Source organism: Crocuta crocuta, unplaced genomic scaffold, assembly GCF_008692635.1.
Source record: "Crocuta crocuta isolate KB4526 unplaced genomic scaffold, BGI_CrCroc_1.0 scaffold233, whole genome shotgun sequence".
NCBI lineage: Eukaryota > Metazoa > Chordata > Mammalia > Carnivora > Hyaenidae > Crocuta > Crocuta crocuta.
In genome coordinates, this window is record NW_027529526.1 from 172466 (window position 1) to 187867 (window position 15402).

General features: G+C 42.3%; 1 protein-coding gene across 1 annotated transcript in view; it reads right to left on the reverse strand.

Moving 5' to 3' along the window:
* LOC144229115 (protein kinase C-binding protein NELL1) overlaps positions 1–15402 on the reverse strand; it is a gene marked incomplete at its 3' end in the record, with an annotated part of 230315 nt that overhangs the window by 88368 nt on the left and 126545 nt on the right. The gene's annotated exons all lie outside the window — the stretch shown is intronic.

The following is a 15402-nucleotide window of genomic DNA, read 5'->3' on the forward strand; positions in this document are numbered from 1 at the left end:
AATGCTGTCAAAATAATACCAGCCATTAGCTCCTTAAAGGCTTGGGATTCTCTCGCTTGTCCAACACAGTCACCTGTGCAAAGCCTTCCCACATTTGTTCACTCACTTGTTAATTCAACAAATGCACAAACAAGCATCTGGCCAGGTGCTGGGGACACAGTATTATAAGAAGACAAGTCAAAGTTGTGAACACTATTCACTGGAGAGGAGAGGTATGGGTCAGGAAGAATGAGACATCATAAAATTGTAAATAGGTAAATGATGGTGATTTCACACAGCGGAAGTCATTCAGAGACAATAAAAGAGGAGGAGATGATTGACCTAGTAAAGACTGATCATGATCATCTAGAGTCAGAGCTACATCCCTCTCCAAGTTCAGGCACAAGGCCTTCCAAAGCAATTTCCAATATAAATGCCACTGCCATTTCTTTTTAACAACTAGTGTCAGATTATCACAGACACAGTAACAGGATTTACTACTGCCAATGCTGCACTCTAAATAGCAAAAAACAAAAGCCAAAGGATCGGCCTTTTCATCCTTGTCTCTTAGCACCATTCTGACAATTTCCTCTTTTCTGACCACATAATTATATTTACCAAAAGTCCATCTTGCAGAGACTAATGTCATCACAAAATAATTTTAATTGGAAGGGATCTCATCTATATTGTGAAAGAGTTGGACTTATAGGCTGAGATGAATGGAAGAGGAGGTCCTACAGGCTCAGCTTTGAAGGATAATCTGTTGGGTCCAGTCCCCCTGTCAAATATGCCTCTCATTAACTGTGCTGGAGAATCAAGTGAGGATGCAGTACCCTCTCTGGAGACCTATGTGCTCTATCCTCAAAGCTTTCTGCTTTTCCCAAGTTCCTGGAAAATCACAGTGAAAACACCTCACTGTGCACGGTCTACACTGTTTCTTCCTGCTAGGTTAGAAGAATAACTGCCACCTCGCATCACTGATGAGCAACCCTGGACTCAAAGAAGTTAAGAAACTTGCCCAAGAACACAGGGCTATGAAGTGATAAAGCCAGAGAGTGACCCGGGGTCTCTAACCTCGAACCTGTATCAATCAGGGTCTTGGTGGAAAATATAGACATAATTTGGTAATTTGAAGCGAGTATAATTATTTCTAGAAGTATGAGTGGAGAACAGATAAACTACAAGGGATGGTGTACAACCACAGAGTTCATAAAAGGGGGGCTAGGGAATCTCTCTCCTGGGCATGAAAAGGCAGGGAGCCCACAAAGGGCCATCTGATAGGGCTTGTGGCTTTCAGTCAAGAGTCTCAGTCCGCCCAGGGTGACCCCACAGAGAAAGAGGAAGGGAAATTGCTATCTTATCCTCTCTTCCCTCTCTCTCACCTCCTTCCTGTTTTTCCTGCTGATGAAACGCAAAGAACCTAAATGAAGAAGAAACCTGTTGATGGAAGCCACGCAGGTCAGCCCACCAGGACATAGCAGAATGGAAAAGAGAGGGGAGACAAAGTTTCTGGAGAAGCAAATGAAAGACACTCAGCCCAGACTCCAAGGCTTTTCCACTGTCCCACTGTCTCCCTCTTGAGGGAAGACTGGAACCAATATGTAAACACACTCCCTTCTTTCTGAAGGTGACTTTCAGTTAATCCTCATGACTGCCCGCCTTTCAAACATCAGATCACCTTTTTCATGGGCCACTTAGCAAAGAGGAGCTTTAGAGCAAAGCTCAGTCACATAATTTCTCTGTTCAACAGCTTCACGGATTCTATAAAGGTTCTATTCTATTCTCCACTGAAACCCAGAATCCAGATTTCAGAGTTATTCCAAGAGAAGCCCTAGATCCATATGCAAATGTCAATTCCATTGCTGCCTGGCTTGAACTCCAGCGAGGTAAGCAGAACCCCCACCAAGCTGGGGATCCCATCTACAGCTTAAGTATAGTAAGGAAACAAGATCCAAGTACAGCAAGGAGTCAGTATCAGGGAACCTGCAAAAACCGGGGTCTGGATCTCCCCTGAGGGCAGCAAAGAGCTGTCCTGCCAGGAGAGAAGCCAGGGGTTGGGGCTGGCAGGGGTGTCCTGAAGCTCTAAGGTCAGTAAACAGAAGGAAACCTAATGATTCGCAAAACTGATTGTGTCAAGTGACAGGCATCAAAAGCCAGAGATCAGTGTGCCCAGAAGGCAAGAGCTAGGAGCATGGGGTAGGGAGGAAGGGAAGGCAGGCGAGGGGAGAAGCTGCAATGGGGGCACTGGCTGCCATGGCACCTCATGTGGAAGGGCAGCAGACACAGGCAGAAGCCACGTTTCCCAGAACAAAGGCCTAACAGGAGTTTCCCAGGCCACCAGCATTGATGAACTCAAGCGGGAGCCACACTAGCCACTCAGACCCATTCATATTCCTTTCTCTGTTTGATCACAGCCTCAAAGATGCCCTGATGGCAGGAACAGCCATGTACAGAAATAACTCCTGACTCACCAGATACTGGAATCACCTCCTTGGGTTTGTCCTCCTCTTCACTCCCCCTCTGCTCCGATGTGTAAGAACCATCATTATCAAAATCAGCCTCAGCAAACATCATGGAGGTATGTATCCAACTCTTAACCAGGAATAGCACTAAACCATTAATATGCTCTGGCCACACTGCTGACAGCCTACCCAAGAGCCATTTCCTCCTGTTGCTCACAGTACCTCAGTTTTGTTGGAGCAATGTGCCAGCACCACAGAAGAATGGAGAGCCTAGGACCATCATAGCGACCCCTTTCCCCCGTGCCAGTGGAAAGCATCCAATTTTAGTATATGTGCTGCCGAAGCGAGCACTCCAGTGGAAAGCATCCAGAGATAATGCTGAGGATAACACAGTAGAAGGATATAAAGATCTGTCAGTCCAAGACGACCTGAACACAAACTCATTTCAGGCGTTGCCTCATCTCAGCTTCAAGTGATCATTATCTTTCCAGTTTAAGCCTCTGTTATTTGCAGCCTAGTGTCCCAATACATGTGCATGGTCATATTTAATTCTAGCTATCCAGTAAGGAACCATTATCTTAGGATTGAGGTTTAGGAAACTTAAATAACTTTGCCAAGTATCACCCAGCTACTATCAGAGCCAAAGTTGAAATCCAAGGTTGTCCAACTCCAAAAGCTTGTGCTCTTAACCACTAAATTACACTTTCTCTCGCTGTATTCACCTAATGCCTGACCCAGGACAGCACCAGTTCTGTATCAGCCACTCAAGATTTAGCACTCCGCCCAGGCTCAGAACATCTGACCCTCGCTACATGCCCATTTCAATCTTGCAACCCCCATCTCAGCATAAGCTAATTGTCACGGTCTCCCCTAGCTACACAGCTGAGACAGGACATGCTGATCAAGGGCAAGGGCTCTTGGCTCCCTGCCCCGTTTCTATAGTCACTGCTGGGTAGAGCCCAAAGCAGGACGCTACAGACCCTCAGGTGAATACTGCTACATACACAGCCAAGGCTCAGAACTGCCAAGGCACAAGAAACAAAGCAGCCCTAATTCCTTCTGCACATCCATGACGTGACAAGGCTTTACTCAGTTACCTGGTAACGCAAAGTGAAGAACGATACGTATAGTGCTATCTCATCAGGGAGGGGGAAAGTGCCTGTATATGCAAAGAAAAAACATCTAGAGGATGCAAATACAACCATTAATGATCACCTCTGTGCAACAGAATTAAGGGCAGGGTGAGAAGTACTATACGGTTTTAAATAGCTTGCACCTTTCTGCTTTTATTATTTAGTATTATAACAGATCATGTAGTTTACATAAGAAATGCATTGATAAATTTATTAGATATTCCATCACATAAAGCTAAAACATGCCTATCCTGTAAATTTTCACCCCAACCTTTACATGGTTTGCTAGGATTTCTGTCCTCATAGCTTCTTGTAACATGTCTTATTTTCTGAATCTGGCAAGCACCTTTTATAATTTGAAAGAATTGAAGGGAAAAAAAAATCCACTGAGCTTCACAATAGGGCTGTACCGAAATAGCATGAAATACTCATTAAAAAGAAAAAGAAATACTCATGAAACCCTGCCCAAAGGGCTTAATTTAATGGGCTTGATAGGAGGCCCTTATTGTGAGCTTCAAATGCAATTTCAAGGAGGCGCACAGAATTTTATTATGGTGATTCGGCCACCTTACAGGACAAACACATGTACCACCCAATTGTGTTTGCTTCCCAGCAGAGGGGGCACGTTGGCCCTTAATCCTACCTGTGATGGGTTTACATTCATACCCTATCTGTAAATCACCTACACTCATTAATGTCTGCCAGAGCTCCCACAGACACAGGACACATGTAAATTCAATCTGAGAGTGAGGCATGGTTCAACCTTGTGCTGTGAATCAGACCAGGAAATCACCAAAAGCCTTTTATAGATTAACTGCCTTCTTCTAGGAAAGAATAATCCTCCAAAGCTCCAAGCAGAAAAGCTAGGATTACTTCATCTTCACCAATCCCTGAGCCAAATATTTACAAAGCACATTAAAATTTACAACACACATTCCCATGAAGGTTCTCACTGGGTCCTCCCTATAATTTTGTACAAGTAGACTGGGTAGAAACAATGCCCATTCTGCACAGAGATTGAGGCAAAGAACAAGGAGATGTAACTAATGGAACCACTTAGAAGGCTAAGATCACAGGTCAGAAGCCACGAATACAGACCCCCAAACCAGAACTCTTCCATTTATTCATTATGCAGGCATCCATAAGTATTTGTTGACTACTTATTACATGACAGCTGTATAATATGCATTGGGGATACAGTGGGGAGTTCTCAGGGTGCCTATAGCCTGTGGGAAAAGCAGACATAAAATGACCAAAAACTACTCTGCAGGAAAATGAGCACTATTTCGTGGCCCAAGTATAAACACAAGAGACAACTTTTATCCTCAAGATTAAAGGTAAGTAGGAGTTACCTTCATATTCTAGAAATGCCATGTACAGAGATCCTGTGGCATAAATGAATATGGTTCCCTTAAGGAACTGAAAGAAACTGAGGTCTGAGAAACGAGAAAAGCAGTGTAGGAGGAAACTGACAAGGGCAACTTGGGCCAAACTAAGCTCAATCTCTGAAAGCTAGATTAAGGATTGTGACCTTTACCCTAAAACTTACAGGAGGTCATTAAATGCACCTACCTACACGTTGGGGACTACGATAATCAGGTTTGCAAAGTGAAGTCCTGACATATCACCCTTATATCCAGGAAAAACTGCTACCCGTGAAAATTAATCTGAATTCAGTGTGCTCACCTACTTCCTGCACCTTGCTCTGACGAGCTCCTGCAGAGTCTAGTATGTATCTAATTTGATACTAATAAAAGTAGCAATACTGAGATAAGTAGTCTTAAATGGGGGTCCCCTGCCCAACTCTCTATTTCATTTCCAGTGGTTTTTAATGAGACCTTGTGATTGTAAAGTCACCTTAAAGAATAAAAGAGTTTATTACCTTGAAATCATGAATATCAAAATTTATATTGAAACAGTATAAAACCAACCATGTAACACTGGAAACCACTGTAATTCATCTCTCACACATTTGAAGAAATGGCCAAATGGCTCATTTGCAGTCAGTCATGATTTAAGATTAGGTCCTTGGCCATCACGCATCAGCACAGAGGTCCATGCAAGTCATACAAATCATACAAGGATGATCGGCCATTTGAAGGCCTGAGCCAATATCTCTGTAGTATTGAAACCACAAACCTGTCTATCAACACTCAGATTCCAGGAAGGAATGGGAATCTTTAAATCTAAAAACAATACCCCAGAAGCCTTCAAGAGTCTGAAGACCAAGAGTGGTTAGAATATACAACCAGACAGATTTGGGTTCAAAAGGGAAGTGGCCCTGGGTGGTGACCAGTACCCCAGCCTTAGAAAGTAGCACCTAAAACTTGGCCTTGGTTTTCTTCAGTTTATAAGTAGGATACACTGCCCTTTTTCTGTGAGAAGTTAAAAGTTTTCTCTTGTCACATGGGTGTGTTTAAGAAAACAAAGAAAGAAAAAGGGGGAAAAATAAATGGAATGATTTGGTTTGGAATAAGCTCTCTAAAGAAGAAAGGATTTGAGCACGCTGGCTCCAGTCTGCACAGACTTCCTGTATACTCCCAGATAAGTCACTTCTATTCTCAGCACCTCAAAAGTCCCCATCTATAAAATGTAATAATGTCTACTTGAGAGGATACAGTGAAGCACGAGTGAATACAGGAATCAGCTATAAAGCAACACGAAACACTAACCTCAACTTGTTAATGACGAAGAAGTCTGAGCTTCCCCCAGCACGGCATTGAGCCTCTGAGGCTAAAATGTCAAAGAATTCAGGAAACATAAACTGTACATTCCCTAGCTCTTTCCTTTGCCTGTCCTTCAAAGATGGCATGAGAGCAGGTATTAGCAAAAGTGCACTGAGTGAATGTGTGAGTCAGGTGTTGTGCTGAGAATGTAGAAGATGTCACAGCCTGGAGCTATTTGCCTCTGGTGGAAATAAAATTCCATTCTGGTTGATACAGGCATTCTGAGTGCCCCAACGAAGAAGAGAGTGGATAGCCCTAACACCAAGCCTGTAAGTTCGTGTGTGTGAAGTTTGCTGTCAGGAAAGTTATACCCTCAGACTAAAAGACTCTAATGAGTAGGGATACAGCATGACATTCCTGAGGAAGAGTTACAGAACGCATCACACAGGCCCTCTAAAGAGAAAGGAATTATTTCCACTCTAATTGCCCAACAAAACCTGCAGGTGAGGGCCCAGGCACATTAAGCAACTGGCTTAGTGGTTCTGGAACTCCTGCTGGTAGAAACACAAGAAATTAAGAAGGATGAGCTGAGGGACAAAAGTCAACTGAATTTGGGGTTAGAACAGGGAAAACAACATGAAGAAACATTTTCCTTGCAAGCCTCCTCCATCCTTACACCACACCCCTACCCCTATCATATCCCCTTAAAAAAACCAACCAGGGGCACCTGGATGGCTCAGTCAGTTGAGCATCTGACTTCAGCTCAAGTCATGATCTCACAGTTAGAGAGTTCGAGCCACGGGATCGGGCTCTGTGCTGACAGTGTGGAGCCTGGAGCCCACTTCAAGTTCTGTGTCTCCCTCTCTCTCTGCCTCTCCCCTGCTCATGCATGCTTGCTGGCTCACTCTCTGTCTCTCTCTGTCTCTCTCTCTCTCTCTCAACAAATAAACATTCATTTTTTTTTAAAAAGCAACCAAACAGGTACAACTATACATCTGTTTCCTTGTATCCAACCACTCTGGCTGTTATTTAGCATTGGCTTTCCAGAAAGATAGAGGAATTTCTTTACAGCAGTGTAGAAAAGCCATTCTCTTCAAAGGCCACATCAGTACCCCTGGTCTAACTAAAAAACTAATGCAGTATTTGGATTTTTTTTTTCAAATTAAAAAGTCCTCATGGCTCATGCAAATTTTTATTCCCCAATGTTCTAGTCCAACAAGTGAATCATAAAAGGAACAGAAACAATATATAAATGTATTCTTTAAAAAGACAAGGGTCCTTCCATCATACATATTATTCTAGTTTGGCTTTTCTCTCCTTGCTTTCCTTTTCAAAAAATAACTACACATAGCCATCAAAAAGACAATAAAATTGTAACAATAAAGATGCAAGCATCAATATTTTTCTTACAAGAAAACATTTCTTTCTCTTGCAGCCTATTTCCCCTTCCATTTACCTGGTGTAGACCCCTGTCCATGCAATACAATGACAATTCAGATGTGTCTGAAGGCATGTCGATGAAATGACTGAAGTTGGAAATGAAGTCCTATTTTCCTCTCTATTCTAATACATCTTAGATCCCACGTATGTAATAAAGTGCCATCCCATCAATCCACTTATGGCCTCAGGTAGCCAACAAACCACCAAATAAAGGATAGGTCCTATTGTATTCCTTTTCAGTCTTCTCGATTTATAAATCTAAAAACACCAGAGCACAAGTTCATTAAGCCCACTAGGGAATGAGAGCAAAAGATGAAGATGCTTGAGAAGACAAAATTAGAAATAGGTCTGCTACTGAGGTCATTAGAAGACAAGGCAAAATTAAACTTGGGACCTACCTAGCGAGGTTGGAATGAGTAGGCCACAGGGTAACCAGCATGGGTAGAAGTGTGAGGGGCTCAGTCAGAATGAGACATCCAACACTCTAATGTCTCAGCTGCGTAACAATTAAGCAGCTACTCTCCACTTTGCCAAAGAATCTACAAAATTGGCCACCTGGATCTTTAGATCTAGGCTCCCCATTATTTCTCTACAGCTTGGCAGCAAGGGCTTTTTTCCCCCTTTGGTGTTTAGAAAAATGTTTTTCAACAGCATAACTTATACATTATCTGCTGGCTACAGGGCACTGCTCTATCTTATAGATCATCGACCTACAATGCCTTCATTGCCAGGTCACCCAGCACCCCCAAAGGCTGTCAACCATCACATGTCTGGGGTAGAACAGTCAGAAAAATAAGGAACACAAGATGGAGAGAACAAGAGGCCAACATCCCTAGCATCCAAAAATACATATGCAGCATCTACTCCAGCAAGAAAAGAAACAAGTGAGTAAAAAAGACTGGACACCTAGAAAGCAGTCTTTGATTACCAGCAGCATGCTGCAATGTCAACTCACTCACTTATCAAGCCAGATCATGGCAAACCCCCTGCTTGTTTATACTACAGCAAGGGCCTGTGAAGATGGAAAAGCTGGGTTGCTCTCCAGGGTCCTGAATATTGGGGAGGGGGGGGGAACCACGTACCCTAAATACTAAGATGAGGTAAGATCAGAGAGATACCCAGAAGGTCATAATTAGAAGGAAACCTAAAATTCATCTGTTCCTAAGCCCCTCACTGTATACCTAGAAGGATAAGACCCAGAGACTCTATATTACTTTCCCAAGGTCATACCAATTTAACAATCTCTTTCAGTTCAAGTTGCCAGTTCAGAACACTTTTGTGTTAAAAAGCCAAATTTTCAAAGTAGGAAAAACTAACACTATTTATTTTACTTAGGAGATTATAACAAGTGAGTTTCCTCACTAAGACTTCACCTTGCCTTTACATCCCCTCATAAAAGCCATGATAATTTTGGCTCCTGAGATGGGGAGGGAGAAGTAAGTTTCTGTACCTCTTCGCTCTGACAAATAAAAAGGGGAAAATGTCATGCCACATTCTCAAGGATCAACAAAAGACTTTACCACAATGGAATATTTTCTTTCCTATTCACCATAGCTACCTCTTTAATGCTTATTTGTTTTTGAGGGTTAGGGAGTACAATTGGGGAGGGGCAGACAGAGGGGGGACCAGAGGATCTGAAGCAGGCTCTGCACTGATAGCAGAGAGCCTGATGTGGGGTTCAAACTCATGAACCATGACATCATGACTTGAGCCAAAGTCAGATATTTAACCAACTGAGCCACCCAGTTCCCCCATAGTTACCTCTTTTTTAAAGAGATTCTGCAATTACATATTTGTTAAACCATTTTTGTGTTCATGGGCAAGCAAAGATCCAAAACTGTTGGAGAATGTTGCCTAAGATTTGGCCATCAGAATAACTTCAAGGACCTGATTGATCTCAAATCCTACATTGCGCCACAGATCCACATTACACACTACGTCCTGATCTATGCGACAGGAGTTACTGTTTTTATACAGGTGAAAAATCTGACTTTACTGACCTCTTTTAACATCTTTTCTACATGATGGCATGTGCTTCATGGCACTAGATGTTGACAAAGTACCTTGAAATTATCAAGATGTTGCATATATTCTCTTGCTACGTTCCTACAACAATCTTATGTTAGAAGAGACACTATTATTTCTGTTTTACAGATGCAAGTGCAATTCCTGGCAAATGAGTAAATGCACAAACTAAGACTCTTCAAGGAATGTAAGACACAAATGGCCTGATTTCACACTCCTGTATAATGCAGGAAAATCCCATTTTATAAATGGCAACACCAAGACAGAGATTCAGCATTTCTTTCAGTCCAGATTAAGCCACAGAGCTCATATGCCTCATCTCACAGATAAGAGTTCTCCTTTTCCTTTCCTTCCCCCCCCCCCCCCCCCCCCATACTTCCTTCTCTGGCCCTCTCTGCAAGCTTTCCTTCAACTTGATGTAATCATGCATATACACTCCTCTCTCACTGGCACTATGACTGGCTTTGTAATGCTTACAAGATGAGCCTCGTTCCAAGCCAAATTCTGATGTGACTGATACAGAATCAGATCACACAGTAGCAAAACTGTAAAGCTGCAGAAACTAATTCATTTTCACCTGGGATGGTAACAGACTGAGAAGTTAGTCCACATCCCCGGGTCTCCCTCCTGTGATCTTCCAGACCTAAGTGTCTCCACCAGGAATCCAGCAATCCATCATGCACCGCCTTACAACATCTCTTGTACTGGTGCCTGATACTGTTAAAATTTACACACAGGAATATCCTCTCTCACTAGCTCACTTGCCAACTCTTCCTAGACAGAAGGTCTGGAGCTGCTGAGTTAGTTGGACATGAGGCATATGCTGGTTTCTAAATTTTATTTTAATTTTGGTAAATTGTGCGCGTGTGTTCCAGTTTGTGAAGTGAATGATCTGTTGGTTGAGAAGCCAGGAGACTGAGTCTTGCCCAGGATCTCTCGGAAGCGATAGCCTTTGAAGGTCATCTCTTAATTTCCCCCTCCTTACTATAATTAAAATGTTTGTAAAATCAATGTAATATATTATACATGTGGCCTAACTACCTTAAAGAAATTAGGTTTAAAAGATGTTTATAAATTCTTTGGGAGCTCCCTGAAAAGAAGATGCCATATAAACATACTTCATTATGAAAAACCCAGAGAAACAGATGCTCATATCCTCAAGTTATTCTGAAATATTAGACACAAATGTTGAATTACTGGCTTGTTTGGTGATTTATAGTAAGTTTTCGAAATCTGCAAGTGCAAGGTCAGTCGCATGCAAAACTTCAGTGTGCTCTGCAATAAACAAATAGCAGGTGTTAAAAAATTTAAGTGTGTTTGTTGTCTAGACTGTAACCATGACGTTAACTGTCAGAGTGACAACTGTGCTGCACACGTGTGTGCACACTTGTACAAGTCTGAACAAATGAGGGGAGGGTTCAGAACTCTGTTGCAATACATCTGCATAAGAGAAATTTTTCCCACAGTGAGGCAACAGGAGGTTGGCTTAGAGTAGGGACACCTGCCTATGGCACAAAATGTTGGCCAAAGGCTGGATGAATATACCATTGGAATAATGAACACATTTGAGTCTGTCCCTTAGCTGTTGAGAAGTTCAGCTCCAGTCATTTCAAGACCAAGATGCTAGGACTGAATATTTTCAGTTCTCTCCACTGCTCAGCTGCTATTAGTTGTCGTCAAAGCAGCCTACTAATCGGGCTTTAGTCCAAGTCTATGCTTTCTCTGATATCTGGGGCCCGGGCCCAATCACTGTGGGGGGCCTCAGTTGTTTCAGAATTAAAAGTGAGTGAATAAGCCATCAACTTTCAATGGCAAGGACTCATATTTCTTTCAGCCAGCCTGGCAGAGTGTCCAGTACACTAATTTGCTAGGTTGAAAGTTAAAAGTTACCAAACAAAGGGGAGGAAAGTCTTTTGTGGTGAACAGAATGCTTATGCAGTAAATCCCAGATGTCAGTGAATTCAGGGCTCTGAGTAATGGGAACAGGCCACAGGGTGAATGAAGAATGGAATTAGAGAATCTGAGGAAGGTTAGAACAGGCCTCATTCTGGTCTTTGTTGGCAGCTATTAATATAAAGGCAGCTGGAGAAAAACCCAAGGCAATGGAGATAATCAGGCTAGTCGTCCAACTGAATGGTTCCTTTTCTGTTTCTAGCTTGAGGTAATCTGCTACCTATACTTTGGGAGCTTCTAAAAGTAGGCCCAGCTAAACAGCTAAAGCAGGAAGAAAACTCTAAATCTCTGTAGCAAGCAGGAAGTGTTAAACCACCAACTAAAATAGCGTAATTAGGTCTGAAAAGACAGTTTCTCAATTCTAATCTAAAAAGGGTGGAAAATCTCACCACATACCAGTTCCTCAGAGTAATGAAACTGCCAGGGAAATCTTCCTTTTTCAAATGTCTTTGTGGTCCTAGAAAATTCTGGACCATTTCTCCCCTCAAAAGACTCCCTAATGTGATTGGGACTCTGTACTGGGAAGTACAGGTCATTAACACTTTACAGAGCCAGTGTGGAGGGATAAAAAGACTAAGGCTTAGGAGTTAAATCTTGGTTCAAAGTTTTAAGTTATTTATCTCTGAGCCTTTCTAATTACAGATCTGTAAAAACAGGTCTAATAAATTGTCCCCATATTACTATCCTAAGAAACATTATGCCCAGCATGTTACTCGGTCTGTAGTAGACATTCCATAAACTTATGTCCCTTCACCCATGCCAATGCCAAAAGTTCCATTAGTAAGATTCCATATTTTACCAAACAGCTCCAACATCAGTAATGTAAGATACATAGGAGGAAAATACCAGAAAAGAGAAAATTGCTCACACTAAACCAGGCTCTGGACTTCCCTCAGCTTCCAAGTCCAGTAGAATGGTCCCCCGTGTTGGACTGAATGACCTAGCAGTTAAAGCAGTCATGAATCAGACTTGGGACTAAATCCCAGTACAACCACTTATTAGAAGCAGGACTGCAGACATATAATGTCATCTCTGGTCTATCATTTTAAAACGAGAAAGAGGGGCGCCTGGGTGGCTTAGTCAGTTGAGCGTCCGACTTTCGCTTAGGTCATGATCTCGCGGTTCGTGGGTTCGAGCCCCGCGTCGGGCTCTGTGCTGACTGCCAGCTCAGAGCCTGGAGCCTGCTTCAGATTCTGTGTCTCCCTCTCTCTCTGACCCTCCCCTGCTCACGCTGTCTCTCTCTCCTAGAAATAAATAAAACATTTAAAAAAAAAAAAAAAAAACGAGAAAAACAGCATGAGTATGGGATGAATTAATCTACATAAAAGCTTAGCACTGTGCCTGGCACAAGTCAACACTCAATAAATGTTACCACATCACTGTTTGTCACTTAACCAGCAGAACTCTAGTGGGTGGCAGGTTGAGAAAAAAGTGTAACTCAAAGGGGGAAGAACAACCCAAAAGAATCCCAGTAGTATGAAATGAATAGTTTAAGGAGTAAAAATCAGCCTTTGTGACCTTCACTCTCTGTGAGAATAGCCTATAGAAGTAGTAGACCAGTATCATTATAAATGGACCAGAGCTTTTGCCACTCTAGAATCAGCTAGTGCTGGCTAGAAAGAAATTTGTAATGAAGGTAAGCCTGTGTTATTCACCCTCTTTCCATAATCTTTTCTTCTTTTCTGAGGGCTCTGTTGCTGGTACTCGGTTTTCCAGGGTCTCTCATGTATTCAGCGCAGTCTAGCCTCTTCTCCAGGTTTCTCCCCTTCCACCTAAACCATTGGTTTTGAAATACCACTCCATGTACCAAAGCTAGACCACCTGCATAAGAACTACATGGAAAGCTTGTTAAAAACATAGCTTTTTAGAAGCTTCCACCCTCAGGGAATCTGATCCAGCAGAACAATGACAGAGCTAGTAACTCCATCTTTTTTAGAAGTTCCTCAGTAATTCTTAGATGCCATCAGGTTTGGGAATTACACCAAAAACCAATTTTTACCTCTCCTATGACCTTATCTATCAAAAACTTCATTTGTGCTTGGGCCCATGAATCATTAACAGGCAACAACTTTACATTCCTTCTCCAAGATCTTACATAAAGGACATGTTAGGTCATGAACCAAAGTATGAAAATTTTCAAGAGAAGGAAAGGAATATTCAGATTCCCCCTCAATCCCTTCTTTATATATAAGGCTGACCCTAAAAGAAAATTAATTAATTGATTAATTAATGAGGCTGACCCTATTAGAACATTGTGGGCTCTAGCTCTCCCATCCCCTATCCACTTTCCTATTAAAAGGGACAAGGTAGCCAAGAAGGACATACAGTGGCTGAAAGTTTGGAAACTAAAGGTACCATTCACGTGCAGAATCCACAACAAACATCACGTTGAGCATCAAAGATGAAGCACCACTCAGAACACCTTCTATGGATTATCTCATTTAGCACTCCCTTCTATGAATAGGTATTATCCTAGTTTACAAATTCAAAAATGGAGAGGCAAAGAAATTAACTTCCCCAAATTCAGATCAGGCAAGTGATTAAGGATGTCAGAAAATAGTATTTCATAGGAACCAGAGTATCTGTGAAGGTGTGAAACCTTAGATTAGCAAAGACCTATCATTTCCTCTTTTTCCTCTCTAGACAGAATGCTAGAAAAAAAAGATAAAACTTTTGGAAGTAGGAAGCAAAAACTTTCATAGCAAGAAACGAGCAATGTCTCCCAGACTTTTCAGGTGGTAATTACTAAACTAGAGCTTTGTGGCCTATTTCTGACCTGTGGCATAGGACATGCAGGGCCCTTCTGCTCACCCATTTGGGCAGCAGTACAGGTCGGGGGCGGGGGGGGCGCGCATTGGGCAACAACAAGAATGCTATCTAACTCGAGTTCTAGAAAACTGAAATAGCCAATGAGCTCTTTTTATTTATTTATTTTTTAACGTTTATTCATTTTTGAGAGACTGAGGCAGGGCATGAGCAGAAAAGGAGACACAGAATCTGAAGCAAGTTCTAGGCTCTGAGCTATCAGCACAGAGCCCAATGCAGGGTTTGAAGCCAAACCAAACCATGAGATCATGACCTGAGCCGAAGCCAGATGCTTAACACTGAATGAGCCACCCAAGCATCCTGCCAATGAGCTCTTGAAGATAGAAATGGACATGATGATGGTTGAGGGCTGGCTTTATCCAGGCTGCCCAAGTTAGGACAACAGGGTCAAAAGGAACAAATGGTTTCTATGGAAAACTTGTCCAGGCATATTTATAATCTGGTTGGAGCCACAATTCTTCAAGTCCCCAAACATCTTAAATAAATCAAAACAGACCAAGACTAATTCAAGATGGCAGAACCTTCCTTAAGCCTGCCATTAATTTGTTCTCTGCCCTTCCAGGTCCTCTTCCAAAACAGACTGCAGAGCTGTAATTACAAGCACATTCAAATACTTCTTCATTAGAACTGTAGTCCAGAACTGATTAACCTTGGATTATTCTTCCTATTTGGTCCCAGAAGGTAGGCTGTTCCCAACATGTCTGTTCCTTACCCTGGGCCTAATGGAACAAGCCCTGTGGCTGAACAGTCATTTTAACTTTTTGTATCATTAACAATAAGCAACAATTCATGGGCACTGCTCACAGTGCAAAAATATTCTCTGTCAGATCACTACCCACAAGGATTTTCAGTGGATGAAAATCTCCTTGACCACCATTCACTAGCTGTCCAGCCACAAATGATCTGACAGGGACCAGC